Consider the following 17,430-nt stretch of genomic DNA (forward strand, 5'->3'; position numbering starts at 1 on the left):
GAAGCAGAGGGTAGTCAGGAGCAAGCCAACTACATTGGGAATTCACCAAGGCAAAACTATGATCCATACTCCAAGACCTACAACACTGGATGGAGAAACCACCCAAACTTTGGGTGGGGAAGTCAGCAAGATCAAAACTAAGACCAGAGACGTTACAACTCCAACAACAATGCAGCTCACCAACAATTCACACAGAGGACATCTCAACACCCCCACAACAACACTTCTCCACACGCCTATCAAAACCAAAACAGCACATCTGCTCCGAATCACTCATCAATTGATGACAAGCTCTCTAAGATTGAAGCCTTACTTGAAGGAATATGCCAAGAGATTCAAGAAAATAAGGTGTTCAAAGAGGAGGTGCGAGCCAATATTAAGAACCAGGGAGAGACCATTAGGAAGCTGGAATTCCAAGTGGGATGTTTAGCTGAGAAGATTCCCAAACCTAATGATGGCTTCCCAAGTGACACGGAGAAAAACCCCAAAGGAGAAGCAAAGAAAGTAAGATGGGAAGATTGCAAAATGGTCACTACAAGTGATCAAGAGACTGAAGACAAGCAAGGCAAACTTTTCGAACAACCTGAAAACAACTCAACAAAGGAGGAGGATAGAGATCACCAAGAACCAGAAATCTCACAACAAGAGCTGCTGAAGCTCTATGCACCCTTCCCTCAACTGCTCAATGGTGCTGTGGGAAAGAGAATATACTCAAGGTTCCTAGACTTGTTTGCATCTCTGCATGTAAACATACCATTCATCAAGGCAATTCAACAAATGCCTGCATTCATCAAGTATATGAAGGAACTTCTTCCCAGGAAAAGCTCACTCAAAGGAGGCCAGACTATAGTGATGAACAAGGAATGTAGTGCCCTTATTCAACCTGAGTTGCCTACAAAAAAAGAGACCCAGGGAGTTTTCACATCCCTTGTGCCATAGGTGAAACTATGTTCGATAGAGCACTATGTGATTTGGGGGCCAGCATCAACTTACTGCCCTTATCCCTGGTGAAGAGGCTGCAGATCAATGAGATAATGCCCACAGATGTAATCATCCGACTGGCCGACAAAACTCAAAAGCAGGCAATAAGAGTGGTGGAAAATGTGTTGCTAAAGGTTGGAAAATACTTTCTCCCAACAGACTTTGTCATCCTGGACATGGAAGAGAGTCACACTCACCCAATCATATTAGGAAGACCATTCATAGCTACGGCCAGAGCACTTATCGATGTAGAGAAAGGGGAGCCAATATTGAGAATCCATGATGAATGACTCAGCTTCAATATTTTCAAACTCTCACAAGAAACAGATCAAGAGGACAAGGAACTAAGCACAAAAGATAATGAGATACTGAAAGAGGAGACAAGCACTGAAGCACAGCCAGTTCATTCTGAGATCCCCTTAATTGATAAACAAGGAAAACAGCAATTGCCACAGCTCAAGGAAAAATTGGAGGAACCTAAACCTCTAGAGGCAGGAAAAGACAGCATCACAACTCCTTTAGAAAAAGAGGTCACCGAGGGCAAGGCAACCTCAAAAGAAACAAAGAAGAAGGTACCAAGGAGGTGGAGGAACAAGAAGATCCCTATGGAAGACTTCTCTCCAGGGGATAGAGTTGTCTCAGCTTACTTCCCAGATATTCCCCCTAATCTCCCCACTGTACCATCTCAGTTACCTAAGGTCTTCACTATCAACAGAGTTCTTTCCCTGGAACATGTAGAAATCATTGATCCAACCAATGGATATAAGTCCACAGCAAGAGGGGAGGACTTTAAGCACTACCAACCACCCTGATGAAGGGAAAAACGTCAAGCTAGTGATGCTAAAGAAGCGCTTCATGGGAGGCAACCCATGTTTTATATGTTTTTAAAATAGTGAATAAATCAATGTTTATGAATTTCAACCCAAACTTGACAAACACTTGGTGAAATCTTTATCATGCAGTATATAGTGAAGAACAAGTTTGGTGTTCAAAGCAGAACTCTTGGAGCTTTGAACAAAACTTTTCATCACAGTGCTCCAAACTAAGTTTGGTGTTACCCCATGGTGCCATCAATCTACCTATAAGGATACACAAGTAGTTAGTTAGTTGAAGTTCATAAATAAACAAACTCTTTTTCTTCTCTTTATTATTCTAGCCGTATAGTTGATTTTTATGATATTAATTTCCTTATTTTAAATCTTTATAGGAAAAAGGAAAAGGGGAGTGATTGGACAGTTAAACAAAGAAGGTTCGGACACCACAAAAGGAGGGACTACACACTTGTTCTGAAAAGGGAATGCATTGGAAAATGTTGCCATGCAACATTGAAAAAATGGAACCCCTAAAAGACCGAGCAATCTCACTCATAAAGTGATGATCCTTGTCTTTTATCCATGCATCACCCCAACCGTCCATCAAGTAACCACCCCATCAATCCACACCCTCCATTCTCTCACAACTTCTCTATATAAACGACCCTTGTTCCGTACCCACCTTCATTGTCATTACCCACTCTTCACCACTCTCCATTTCGGTACAAGACACTCACTACCCCATTAAAAACCTTTTTCCCACCTCACTATCTTCATTGCAATAAAACCCTAAACAACAAAAAATCTCCACAACTTTGCCACCTTCACATATTAACTATCATTCATGGCGTCTTCGGGCTCTAAAAGAAGGAAGGGAAAGGAACCCATGGAACAACACCCATATGATGAAAAGAGATTTAGAAGCTTGCATCATGCATTGCAATACGGGTGGATGGTTGATAAGGAAATCATTTATGAGCTCGGATTTCAAGTTAAAAAGACTGAGTGCCCCGAAATCAAAGAGAAGATAGTGATGCCAAGGCATCATAGGCTAGTTTCACTAGCATTTTTCTGTTAGTTTTAGTTGTTTTATGCATTTTCTTGAGCTTAAAGTAACCAAAAATGGTTAAATGAAGAACAAAGTAATGAACCATCCAAACAATATGATTTTGATGCAAATTCCATGAGTTTTAGTTATATTACTTAAATGCTATGAATGAAAGATTTCTCATGAAATTTTGCAAGACTTTGATGTAATTGTTTGGATGATTTCAGGGAAGAAGAGGCTAAGCAAGGAAGCAACAAAATCAATAAAGGAAGCTTGAATATCACATGTGGAGTTTAAGTTCCAGTTTAAGCCTAAACTGGAGCTTAAACGCCAAAATCATGAAGGATAAGAAATGCTGGGATTGAAGTTTAACCTCCAGTTTGACCTCAAACTGGAGGTTAAACGCCAGAATGAAAAGCCTCACTTAAGGAGCATTCCACGTTTAACCTCCAGTTTGACCTCAAACTGGAGGTTAAACGCCAGAATGAGTATGCCACCCAGGGAGGAGTTCCACGTTTAACCTCCAGTTTGACCTCAAACTGGAGGTTAAACGCCAGAACCAGGAAGAGTACCAGGGAGCCATTCCACGTTTAAGCTCCAGTTTGACTCAAACTGGAGCTTAAACGTGTTCGATAGCTTTTCTACTCCAGGGTTGCTCTCTCCATCTCCACGTTTAACCTCCAGTTTGACCTCAAACTGGAGGTTAAACGTGTTCGACACCTCCAGGGCCACCATTCCAAGCTTCCACGTTTAACCTCCAATTTGACCTCAAACTGGAGGTTAAACGTGTTCGACCTCCAGTATGCCTCCACCCTTTTCCACGTTTAACCTCCAGTTTGACCTCAAACTGGAGGTTAAATGTGTTCGACCTCCAGGGCTGCCCTTCCTATCTCCACGTTTAAGCTTCAGTTTAACCTTAAACTGAAGCTTAAACGTGTTCGACTACATGACTCTCCAGGGCTACCTTCTTCCATTTCCACGTTTAAGCTTCAGTTTAACCTTAACTGAAGCTTAAACGTGCTTCTACAAAAGGCCTCACTGGAAGTGTCTGGCGTTTAAGCTGCAGTTTAAGCTTAAACTACAACTTAAACGCCACTCTTGAAAAAGGTTTCTGGGCCAAAAATATTGTGATTTAAGTTAGTCTTTGAGCACAAATATTAACTTAAACTTACTTTGGTATGAAACCCAATTGAATATCATGGTTTATGGGATTGGGCCTGAAGGATTGATGAGTTTGAAATCTCAATTTATTGAGTCATGTGTCATTATTTGATTATCACTAAGTTGGCTCAATAAATGTTACAGGATTTGGATCAACAACCTCATCAAGATTATGGATCATAAACCCAAGGCAAAAGGAAAGCAAGGAGAGGCCTCAAAGCCCAAGAAGCACAACTGAAGCTCAATATAGAAAGTGTATAAATAGGATAGAAGTTAAGTTAGAGGGACTTTTTATTTTCACTTTTAGCTAGTTTTCCTTTTCTTTGTAATTGAATTCAGAGCTATGATTCACTAAACCCCCTTTCATTGGGTTAGGGAGCTCTATTGTAATTCAATGAATCAATAATAGTTTATCTTCTTCTTCAATCTTTTCTCTTGAATTTTGTTAGAAAGCTTCTCGATCTAATTCCATTGAGTAGTTGTCTTGGGAAAGAAACTACTCATACTTGGAATCCTTCGGAGCCTTGGGAAAGGAATGGAGGATTCATGCTAGAGAAGCTTTCTCACAGTGGATTGGATTGGGGTTTGGATGGATATTGTGACATGTAATCCTACCAAATTGTGGTTCATGAAATTGTGTGGTATAATCAGTGATCAAGCATCATCTCTTCTTATGAACATTTAAACCAAGGGATTGGGAATTTGTTTGTTTTTAGAGAGCATTGGTGAGCCAAGGAATTGGGATCCAATCATATAAGATTGCCAAGCAAAATTCAATGAACGCATTGGTTGAGGAAGAGATAAACATATTTTGATTCGGAGATCTCAATATCTCCTATAACCCAATGAATTCCCCATTTCTGATTTCCACTTTCTCTTTACATTCTGCAACTCAATTCTTGCAATCACCCCCATTCCCTTTTAATTTCAGCAATTTACATTCTGCTCTTTAATTCATGCAATTTAAGATTCAGCCATTTAATTTTCTTGTCATTTACTTTTCCCTCCAATTTTACATTCCGCAATTCTCATCTCAAATCTTGATTCAGCTCAACTAGAACACACTTCTAATCCGAATTGCTCACTCAACCAATCCTTGTGGGATTCGACCTCACTCTATTGTGAGTTTTTACTTGACGACGATAACCGGTGCACTTGCCGGAAGGAATTTTGCCGATCGTGCAATTTCCTAAATCGTAGCATAACAAGTTTATGTGCATCAAGTTTATGGCACCGTTGCCGGGGATTGGTTTTCGATTGACAATTCTCAAATTGGAAGCTAACTAGATTGAGCAATTTTCTCTTGCTTTGTTAATTCTGTTCAAGATACTTGTTGAATTTTAATTTCTGCACTTGGTTACATGCTTTCCTTCTTTATGCCTTTAAATTCATGCAACTAACTCACTGACTCACTAACTGTTTGAATTAATTCCTCAATTGAGCTAACCATACTCTTCCATTAACCAAGAGTATTTCACTTGTTTGTGTTTGAGCTGTGTTCTTGTATGACAGGTAGGAGAGGAGAGACATCAACTCCTCCATATACCGAACCAGAGAGGACCCTTCATAGACTTAGAAGGGAAGCAAGAGGGAAGAGAGTAGTGGGAGAAGAGGAATCTGAAGGAGAATCTGAGGACAATTTTGAGGAAGCTTTAGATCTCAACATGGATAGAGAAGTTCACAACCATGAGAGAGCTGATGGAAACGATGCCATCCCTGAGAGGAGGGTTCTTAGTTCATACATAAACCCAACCTCTGGGAATTGTGGTAGTAGCATCCAGAAACCACCCATTCAGGCCAACAATTTTGAGCTCAAGCCACAGCTAATATCACTTGTGGAAAATCATTGTTCCTTTGGAGGAAGTGCTAATGAAGACCCAAACCAACATCTCACAAAATTCCTGAGAATTTGTGACACTGTGAAGTCCAATGGAGTCCAGGAAGATGCCTATAAACTGCTTTTGTTCCCATTTTCACTTAGGGACAAAGCAGCTAAGTGGCTGGAATCATTCCCAAGGGGGAGTCTAACAACATGGGATGAGGTGGAAAGCAAGTTTCTGGCACGTTTCTACCCTCCACAAAAGGTCAATAGGCTTCGATCTGAGGTTCAGACTTTTAGACAACAAGATGGTGAAACTCTCTACGAGGCATGGGAGAGATTCAAGGACTTGACAAGGAAATGCCCACCAAACATGTTCCATGATTGGGTGCAACTGCACATCTTCTATGATGGGCTCTCTTATGAATCCAGGAAGGCTGTAGACCATTCATCAGGAGGTTCATTGAACAGGAAAAAGACTGTGGAAGAAGCCATTGAAGTGATCGAGACAGTGGCTGAGAATGAGTACTACTATGCATCAGAAAGGCACAACACTAAGGGAGTCATGGAGCTGAACCATTTTGATACAATTCTAGCCCAAAACAAGGTGTTTGCCAAGCAACTAGCAGAGCTTACCAGGCAAATAGAAACAAAGCAAGTGGCTGCAATACACACACAAGATCAAGAGGAAGTAGGCATTGAAGGAGGTGATTGGGATGAGGCTAACTATGTGGGAAACCAACAAAGGCAATCATATGATCCACATTCCAACACTTACAACCCAGGCTGGAGAAACCACCCAAACTTTGGGTGGGGAAACCAACAAACCCAACCACAAAACCACAAACCTTACAACCACAACCAACATAACAATTCCGCATACCAAAACTCCAACCAAAGATCATACCAAGCCACACAAAGCACCTACTCCCAACCACCATATCATGGCCAAAATAATCAACATACCCAACCTAATCCGAACCAACAATTTCAAGATCAATTAAACTGGATAGAAGGAATGATGGCAACCATGAGTCAAGACATAGTTGAATTGAAGAGCTTCAGGGATGATGTGAGAACTACCTTAAGAAACCATGGTGAAAAACTCAAAAGGATGGAATCTCAAGTAGGAGAGCTATCTCAACAGGCACCCAAATCAACTGCAGTGTTCCCTAGTGACACAGAAAAGAATCCTAAAGGGGAACAAAAGAGAGTAAGATGGGAAGAATGCAAAGCCATCACCATAATGAAGGAAGTCTCAGAAGAAGAAGGAATCAGGCCCTCAGAGCAGGAACCAGAAATCTTGAAGGAAGGTGTGGAAGAAGTTAAGCAAGAAGGTGGAACTGAGCAAGCCAAGGAACTGCAAAAAGGCATGATGGAAATATACCAACCAAAAGCACCATTTCCTGAGAGGTTAGGAGGAGGTGAAAAAAGGAAAACCTACTCAAGGTTTCTAGAGACATTTAACTCTCTTCATGTCAATATTCCCTTTCTTGAGATTCTTCATCAAATGCCCACACACATCAAGTATTTAAAGGAATTGTTAAGCAAAAAAAGAGTTTTGAAGGGAGGACAAACAGTAACAATGAACAAAGAATGCAGTGCTCTCATCAAGAAGGACACACTCTCTAAGAAAACGGACCCAGGAAGTTTTCATATCCCTTGCATCATAGGGGAAACAAAAATTGACAGAGGATTCTGTGATCTAGGAGCTAGCATAAATGTGATGCCTCTAACTCTTATGAAGAGGCTACAACTGAATGAGGTGAGATCCACTGATGTAATCATACAACTGGCTGACAAAACTCAGAAGCAAGCTGAAGGGGTAGTTGAAAATGTGCTGGTGAAAGTGGGGGATTATTATTTCCCCACAGACTTTGTCATTGTGGACATGGAGGAAAGCTACTTACACCCTATCATTCTGGGCAGACCATTTCTAGCCACTACTAGAGCGCTCATAGATGTAGAACAAGGAGAGCTAATTCTGAGAATACATGATGAACAGCTCATTTTCAAAGTCTTCAAACCTGCATCTGAGCCTGAACCAGAACCTGAAAAGCCTAAAGATGATAGTAGCCATCCGTGTTTGGAGGAAAGTAATCCAGCAGCTGAGACTCTAAAACAGTCATTGGAAGGCAAACAAGAGTTGCAAGAGTTAGAGCCACAAGAATCAGTGGAAACAGATCAGAAGGATCCTCCTGACATAAAGGTCAATGAAGAAATCCTCAAGAGAAAGGGAAGAGTGATAGGGAGATTGCCAAGAGGATGGAGAAACAAGAAAATTCCCACTGAAGGTTTTTCTCCGGGAGATAACGTGATATCAAGTCATTATCTGCCAATCCCACCTGGCCTCAAAACCATTCCTTCCCAGCTCCCTCAAGTGTTCACAATCAGGAAAGTTCTTTCTATGGAACATTTAGAGGTCATGAATGAATCAAGTGGGGACGTTTTCATAGTGAGAGGAGAGGACGTCAAGCACTACAATCCACCCTAACAAGGGACAACCGTCAAGCTAGTGACGTTAAAGAAGCGCTTCATGGGAGGCAACCCATGTTTTTAGTATCCTTAATCTTTAGTGCTTTGCTTTACATCTAATAAAGCATGGTTTCTTATGCATGAACTTGAATCCTCAGGACAACTATTGATTAAGTGCACTAAACCTTGCATGTAAATTACAATGGGTCTCTAAGTTTGGTGTGCTTGATGGCACTCCCAAATCTTACTCGAATTGAATTCCATCTTTCATTCAAGGTGCACAACCAAACATTAAGTTTGGTGTTCTTTTTGAACACAGTTTATGAAAAGCAAGAAGTTCCTCTGGATTTCAAAATTCATGACAAGTATACCATTCACATGTTTTAATACTTTGGTTTCAATTACTTAGGGTAGTCACTTTGTTTAGAATCAAAGAGCCAAGGTGACTATGATTTATTAGAATTATGCACACTCATTAAGGACAACCAATATGAATTTCATGTCATCAGGAGACTTAACCAAACACTAAGTTTGGTGTCCAAATAATAAGTGTGCATACATGTAGAAGTCACGGCTATAAGCTCATAAAGACAAGCATTGATTTACATGTGCAAATACTATTCATAATTCACATGGACCGAAAAATGATAGCAAATATGTTTGTTTGTGCAGGTACAAAAGAAAAGACAAAAATGGAGGAAAAAGACAAAGGGAGGTACGTGCTTGGTCAAAAAGAAAATTCACAAATCTTTGAAACTAACACATGGGAAAAGGAAGTTCTGCAAGAAAAGAAAGCTACATGTACAACCTAATGCATCCAGAATACTTCCAAGAAAATGAAAAGCCAATCGTCCTTATCTACAATTCATATATTTACCATCAAGCCACCCTTCACAAACCACCCTAGCCGTTCATTTTTCACTCATGGGCACTATAAAGAACCACTTGGGGAACGAGTCCCACACCACCAATTCTCCTTCATACACATTTTCCTTCATCACAGCATAACTATCTCTTGCCGAAAACAACCTCACCACACCTCCAACAACACTTCTTGCTTCACCTTGTCAACTTTAGCTTGTCACTTACCAAAACTAAAAAAACCAATGGCAGCTTCATCTAGCCACAAAAGAAGAAAAGACAAGCAGCCAATGGAGGAAAACAGGGAATTTGATGCATGGAGATACAGATCATTGTTCCATGAGATTCAAGCCGAATGGATGAGACCTAAAACGGTACTAGCTGAGGTTCCCTTTGACCTTGAAAAGGATGAGTTCCCAGGTGTTTGGGAAAAGATCAAAAAGAGGAAGTGGGAGCTCCTAACTAAGCCAATCACTAGAATCAACATCAACTTGGTGAAAGAGTTTTATGCAAATGCAGTAAGGGAGGATCAAACCAAGAACCCCACATACAAAAGCTATGTGAGAGGGGTGGAAGTTGACTTCAGTCCCAAAGCAATCATGAAAACTCTTGGCCTGAAAAACATACATTTCAGCCAAGCAAGTTATGAAGAAAGGATGATAGGAGAACCTGACTATACAACTATTGCTGAAGACCTTTGTGCCATCAGAGCTGAATGGGTGAGAAAAACAAGAGGGGCTCCAAGAGTCTTGAGAAGGGGAGACCTAACACCTGAAGCTAAAGGGTGGTATGCAATAGTTAGGAGATCCATCCTACCCACTGCAAACTCTTCAGAAATAGTCCCTAAAAGAGCCATCTTGCTACATTGCATTATGGTTGGAGGAGAGATCAAAGTTCATAAACTTATTGCTGAACAGATACAAGAGTTTAGTGAGAAAAGTGACCCTGAATCCTGGCTTCACTTCCCTAGCACTATCATTAGACTATGCATCGATGCCCAAGTACCACTTGAGGATGAAAGACCTAATTGGCTATATCCTGGACTGGCCATAACTGCACACAGAATGACTCTTGGCCCAACTCCTCCAAGACATACAAGAAGAAGAAATGAAGAAGGGCAACAAGTGGAAGCCGAGCAAGAAGCAGAACAAGAAAGACAGGAAGGAGAAGATAGAGAAGAAGAGCAAGAAGAGCAAGCAACTCCTGAAAGAAGACAACGAATTCCCAGAGACCCCATGGATATGAGCAGAATGCAGGAAATCATGGAAGGAATGTCTCAACAATACATGAGGTCTCAGGAGAGACAAGAGGACTTTCATCTAAAAATGATGGATATGCAAAGGAACTTTGAATCAAGATTCTTCAATCTGCAAAGGGAACAAAATTTACACTTACAGGAATCCTTCAGCCACATATGCCAACACCAAGATGCCAATGTCTTGGCAATCAAGGAAGCCACCACTTTACAGAATGCAAGATACTCAGTCCAAGCTGATTACAACATCAGTTCGCAAATCAAGCTTAACTACATAGGGGAACATCTACACAAGATGGACCCAGCATTCCCAGCTTATGATGAGTATTTCAAAGGGAGGAAAGAAGGAGAAATAAACAAGGCGATGATCCTTGAAAAAGGAGTGGAAGAAACGATGAAAAAGGCTGGATTCTGGAAGAAGCTCATAAGAAAAGACAAAGGAAACACAAGTGGTCAAAAAGAGGCAGGAAGCAAGAAGAAGCAGGATCCCAAGAATTAAGAAGAACCAAGCAATAAATAAGAGGTGGTCTCGTTCCTTAATAATCAAATGATAATTGGTGAATTGTCTTTATGAACGTGTTTTCATCATAAGTCATTTAAGTGTTATGTGGAGTTTTTTTTTTTTTTTTTATGAGTTGTTTTTTTAGTATGTCTGTTTGTTAATTGCTTTGAATAAAGTGAATGCCTAGATGTTTGGATATAACTTCACCTTCTTAAACAAGTGCGTGCCATGCTTGTTCTGTTTCCAAAAATAAAAGAAAAGTTTGAACAAAAGTAACTTGGCTAAATTAGTGACAAATCAAGTAGAACTAAGTGGTGGTATGCATGCTTGATTGTTTAGTCAGATCACTAAAATTAGAGTGTAGAATTATCATTTTTTTTATGTAGAAAGTGAAAATTGTCTATGAATCTTGATGAATAAATGTCTTTGGCCATGAAAAAGAAAGAAAAAGAAAAAGAAAAAAAAAACCACGGAAAAAGGCAACCAAAAAGAAAAAAAATTGAGAAAATAAGCTAGGTACCAATGGTTTGAACTTCTGAGACAAATGCCTGTGGTGTTTATGTATTAAGGATATGCTTGGATGAATAGGTTCTGAGGAGTGTTTCAACACTTGGTAACTTGGGTTAACTAACCCGGGATTATCAACCAAAAGTCCATTATCAAGAGCAACCTAAATACAAAACATTTAGTCACACAAAGAGGTGCTGGGCACCAATGTCTCAAGAAGAAATGTGAACTAAAATGCCTAAAGTGGATATGTGTAGGGCACTGATAAGAAAAAGAAAATGCCAAAGGCTTGTGCAACACATGACACTAAGCAAACAAGGAGCAAAGGAGCTCTAAGAAAAATAAAAGAAAACAAAGAAGAGAAAAGTGCCAAAGACATAAGAATAACAAGAGGCCATAGCAATGTTTGATGGATGCAATGAAAAAGTGATAATCCTACCTGATAAGTATGAAAAAGTGATGCTGCAACTTTCTGCATAAAACCCTTCTGATGAACTTCAAATGCTTGCTAATATAGCCAATGTAATTGCTTTATGTTTCATACTTTCTTCTCAAATAACTCAGGACTTGCTTAGGGACAAGCAAGTATTAAGTTTGGTGTTGTGATGCCAAGGCATCATAGGCTAGTTTCACTAGCATTTTTCTGTTAGTTTTAGTTGTTTTATGCATTTTCTTGAGCTTAAAGTAACCAAAAATGGTTAAATGAAGAACAAAGTAATGAACCATCCAAACAATATGATTTTGATGCAAATTCCATGAGTTTTAGTTATATTACTTAAATGCTATGAATGAAAGATTTCTCATGAAATTTTGCAAGACTTTGATGCAATTGTTTGGATGATTTCAGGGAAGAAGAGGCTAAGCAAGGAAGCAACAAAATCAATAAAGGAAGCTTGAATATCACATGTGGAGTTTAAGTTCCAGTTTAAGCCTAAACTGGAGCTTAAACGCCAAAATCATGAAGGATAAGAAATGCTGGGATTGAAGTTTAACCTCCAGTTTGACCTCAAACTGGAGGTTAAACGCCAGAATGAGTATGCCACCCAGGGAGGAGTTCCACGTTTAACCTCCAGTTTGACCTCAAACTGGAGGTTAAACGCCAGAACCAGGAAGAGTACCAGGGAGCCATTCCACGTTTAAGCTCCAGTTTGACTCAAACTGGAGCTTAAACGTGTTCGATAGCTTTTCTACTCCAGGGTTGCTCTCTCCATCTCCACGTTTAACCTCCAGTTTGACCTCAAACTGGAGGTTAAACGTGTTCGACACCTCCAGGGCCACCATTCCAAGCTTCCACGTTTAACCTCCAGTTTGACCTCAAACTGGAGGTTAAACGTGTTCGACCTCCAGTATGCCTCCACCCTTTTCCACGTTTAACCTCCAGTTTGACCTCAAACTGGAGGTTAAACGTGTTCGACCTCCAGGGCTGCCCTTCCTATCTCCACGTTTAAGCTTCAGTTTAACCTTAAACTGAAGCTTAAACGTGTTCGACTACATGACTCTCCAGGGCTACCTTCTTCCATTTCCACGTTTAAGCTTCAGTTTAACCTTAACTGAAGCTTAAACGTGCTTCTACAAAAGGCCTCACTGGAAGTGTCTGGCTTTTAAGCTGCAGTTTAAGCTTAAACTACAACTTAAACGCCACTCTTGAAAAAGGTTTCTGGGCCAAAAATATTGTGATTTAAGTTAGTCTTTGAGCACAAATATTAACTTAAACTTACTTTGGTATGAAACCCAATTGAATATCATGGTTTATGGGATTGGGCCTGAAGGATTGATGAGTTTGAAATCTCAATTTATTGAGTCATGTGTCATTATTTGATTATCACTAAGTTGGCTCAATAAATGTTACAGGATTTGGATCAACAACCTCATCAAGATTATGGATCATAAACCCAAGGCAAAAGGAAAGCAAGGAGAGGCCTCAAAGCCCAAGAAGCACAACTGAAGCTCAATATAGAAAGTGTATAAATAGGATAGAAGTTAAGTTAGAGGGACTTTTTATTTTCACTTTTAGCTAGTTTTCCTTTTCTTTGTAATTGAATTCAGAGCTATGATTCACTAAACCCCCTTTCATTGGGTTAGGGAGCTCTATTGTAATTCAATGAATCAATAATAGTTTATCTTCTTCTTCAATCTTTTCTCTTGAATTTTGTTAGAAAGCTTCTCGATCTAATTCCATTGAGTAGTTGTCTTGGGAAAGAAACTACTCATACTTGGAATCCTTCGGAGCCTTGGGAAAGGAATGGAGGATTCATGCTAGAGAAGCTTTCTCACAGTGGATTGGATTGGGGTTTGGATGGATATTGTGACATGTAATCCTACCAAATTGTGGTTCATGAAATTGTGTGGTATAATCAGTGATCAAGCATCATCTCTTCTTATGAACATTTAAACCAAGGGATTGGGAATTTGTTTGTTTTTAGAGAGCATTGGTGAGCCAAGGAATTGGGATCCAATCATATAAGATTGCCAAGCAAAATTCAATGAACGCATTGGTTGAGGAAGAGATAAACATATTTTGATTCGGAGATCTCAATATCTCCTATAACCCAATGAATTCCCCATTTCTGATTTCCACTTTCTCTTTACATTCTGCAACTCAATTCTTGCAATCACCCCCATTCCCTTTTAATTTCAGCAATTTACATTCTGCTCTTTAATTCATGCAATTTAAGATTCAGCCATTTAATTTTCTTGTCATTTACTTTTCCCGCCAATTTTACATTCCGCAATTCTCATCTCAAATCTTGATTCAGCTCAACTAGAACACACTTCTAATCTGAATTGCTCACTCAACCAATCCTTGTGGGATTCGACCTCACTCTATTGTGAGTTTTTACTTGACGACGATAACCGGTGCACTTGCCGGAAGGAATTTTGCCGATCGTGCAATTTCCTAAATCGTAGCATAACAAGTTTATGTGCATCAGATAGAAAGGAGAATATGGGAGCTCCTCACTGACCCGGTCATTAAGGTGAATGCAAACCTCATAAGAGAATTTTATGCAAATGTGGTTCGATATGATAAGAAGGATGAGTCCTATACATGCTTTGTGAGAGGAAAGATGGTGGACTTTGGTCCCATGAGTTTCATGAGGGCATTGAAGCTACGGTCTATACAGTTTGAAGAAGAAAGCTATCACTCAAGATTGGACAACCCCAAGTATGACCAGATTCTGCAAGATATTTGTGTACCAGGAGCTGACTGGGAAAGGGGTGCGGGAAATAAACCAAAGTTCATCAAGAGAACAGATCTCACTCCTGAAGCCAAGGGGTGGTTTGAGCTAGTGAGAAGGTCTATTCTCCCAGCTGCAAACAACTCGGAGGTGAATGTCAAGAGAGCCACAATGGTGCACTGTATACTGAAGGGAGGAGAAATCAAGGTTCATGAACTCATAGCTGAAGGTATTAGAAAGATGGCAGAGAAAAGCGACTCAAGAGGAACGTTAGGTTACCCCAGCACTATTTACCGAATATGCAAGAAAGCTGGGGTGGTTTTTGAAGATGAGAACCCCATGTGGATAAAGGAAGGCATCCCAATAACTGTACGAAGGATGAATGCTGCAGCATTCCCTTTGCCTCAGCGGAAGCAAAGGAAGAAGACAGCCCCTCAAGTAGTGGAAGGACAAGTCTTAGAGGGTCAAGCACAACAGACCTTGGACATGCACCAATTGCAGGAAGCCATTGATGGCTTGTCTAGACAATATTTGGAAAGCCAAGGAGCACAGAAAGAGCTTCAACTACAGATGATGGGGCAGCAAGAGGAAGCACTCTCAAGATGGATGACTCAACAAGGTGAGTGGCAAAGGCAAATGATGGAACAGCAACTAAGTCAAGGACAACAATGGGGAGAAACATTCAACAGGATGGAACAAAGGCAAAACGAGCAACAAGAATCCATCCAAAGGCTAATCAACATCCAAGCACATCAAGGGGCACACATACATGAGATGCATCGAAGACAAATAGAACAGGCAGAACTATTGGACGAGCAAAGGGCATTCGCAGAAGGAGTTTACATGAGCGAAACAGGACATCACATAAACACTCAAGCCAGGCTCGGCTACTTAGTGGGACAGCTGCCAATATTGCATCCAGGAATAGCCAAGTATGAAGAAATGAAGGATGAATTAGCACGAGAGGAAAGACAAAGGGTGGAAGAGAGTCATGAGTCAGTGAGGAAGGCACTTGAGGATTGGAAGCAAGCAAGATTGGCACGGATGCGAGGAAATGCAAGAGGAAACAAGGAGGACAAGCAAGGAAAAGAGCATGGACATCCACAACAGTAAAAGGTGGTGGAGTTCCTTCTTTATTCCACCTTTCTCTATGTTTTAAATAAGGAAGATCTTGTATGAAATAGAACTTGCTTCCATGTTATGTTTAAACCTTTTTCGATTCTGTCTTTTAAGTCTTTGGTATTGAAGGTCTCTGTGTGCTAGTCTTTATGTCACTGCATCCTTACTTTACTTACTTGTATACTTGTCCCTTTAAATCAAATGAAGAGAGAATGTTTATGTTTCAAAAGACCAGAGTAGAGTTCATACTATGGAGTACATTCATGAGTTTGTGGTATGATCATAAGTTAGCTAAGTTGGTTCAACCATAAGGTGGGATGACAACTATCTGGCCTGAATACTTTGCTTTGAATATACTCATGAGACTAAGTATATGACAAGATCCTAATAAGAGAAAGAGAAAAGAATAATGAAAGTGGAAAAACAAAAGAAAAAAGAGTAAGCAATAAGGCTAGGCATCAATGGTTTTGATCTTAAGATATGTGTCTGTGGTGTTCCTGTGTGAGGGATCTACTTGGATGAATAGCTCTTAGGGGGTGCTTTATCACTTGGTAACTTGGGTTAACTAACCCGGGATTATCAGCTGAAAGTCCATTATCAAGAGTAACCCTCACTACAGAGCACTTAGTAACCCAAAAAGGTGTTGGACACCAAGGTCTCAAGAAGGAAAATAAATGAACTATATGCATGTGGTGTGTATGTATGGGGGAGAGACTTGAGGGAGTAAGTCCTTAGGGGTGCTTCAACACCTAGCACCTTGAACCAACTGGTTCGGGAGTGTTGGCTGAAAGCTTATCTTAAAAAGTTGCCCCCTTACAGAGCACTTAGCCTAAGAACACCAATAAGCTCTGAAATGACAATAAAGGGATCAATGAATAAAAGTCTCATGGGATGTAAGCAAAGTGAGTGTTGTGGGACATGATAAAGGTTTGAAAGCCAGTAAAGGAATGAACCTAAGTTGCTATGCATGAAACCACCATAAAATCAGTGATATGACTTCCACAAGAATGACTCATTGCTCTTGGCATTCCATTCATCATTCTCTTGTTCCAGTACTTGCTTAGGGACAAGCAAGCTTTAAGTTTGGTGTTGTGATGCTAGGGCATCTTGGCCAGTTTCACTGACCTTTTCTTTACTGTTTTTAGGTTAGTTTCATGCATTCTCTTAGGAAATAACCTAGTTTTGGGTAGATATTCACTTACACCTAGATTCAAGCATACATTGTGCATTTTACATTATTTCATGAGGATTTTGCATGAGTTTAGTGACAAATTGTATGTTGCATTGCCCATTACATGGACTAGAACTTTGATGCGCTCTATTGCTTGATTTCAGAACAAAAGGAAGCAAGGAATGGGAGGTAACTTGCAAAGTTAATGAGAAAAGTGATTGCCAATAACGCTCTCGAAGCCATCATTGACCACGTTAAGAGTCACATTAACTAAGTTAACGTGAACTCTAACGTGGAGAGGGGAAGTTGAGCCAACGTTAGTGACACTTAACATTGTCACTAACGTTGGCAAATGCTCATAAGTGGCCACGTTAGAGTCCACGTTAACTTAGTTAACGTGGCCTCTAACGTTAAAAGAGGGAAGAAACGCCAACGTTAGTGACATTCAACATTGTCACTAACGTTGGCCTAAGGAGAAACATACCACGTTAACTCCCACGTTAACTTGGTTAACGTGGGAGCTAACGTAAGAAGCAAGAGTGG

At 40.3% G+C, this 17,430-nt stretch overlaps 1 non-coding gene across 1 annotated transcript; it reads right to left on the reverse strand.

The window, feature by feature from the left end:
- Positions 1-6,092: 6,092 nt before the first annotated feature.
- LOC112781844 (small nucleolar RNA R71) lies at positions 6,093-6,196 on the reverse strand. Its single transcript, XR_003192595.1, has one exon. It is a non-coding gene; the product is annotated as a small nucleolar RNA R71 (small nucleolar RNA).
- Between the last annotated feature and the right edge of the window lie 11,234 nt (positions 6,197-17,430).

The sequence above is a fragment of the Arachis hypogaea genome, chromosome 19, assembly GCF_003086295.3.
Source record: "Arachis hypogaea cultivar Tifrunner chromosome 19, arahy.Tifrunner.gnm2.J5K5, whole genome shotgun sequence".
Taxonomy (NCBI): Eukaryota; Viridiplantae; Streptophyta; class Magnoliopsida; order Fabales; family Fabaceae; genus Arachis; species Arachis hypogaea.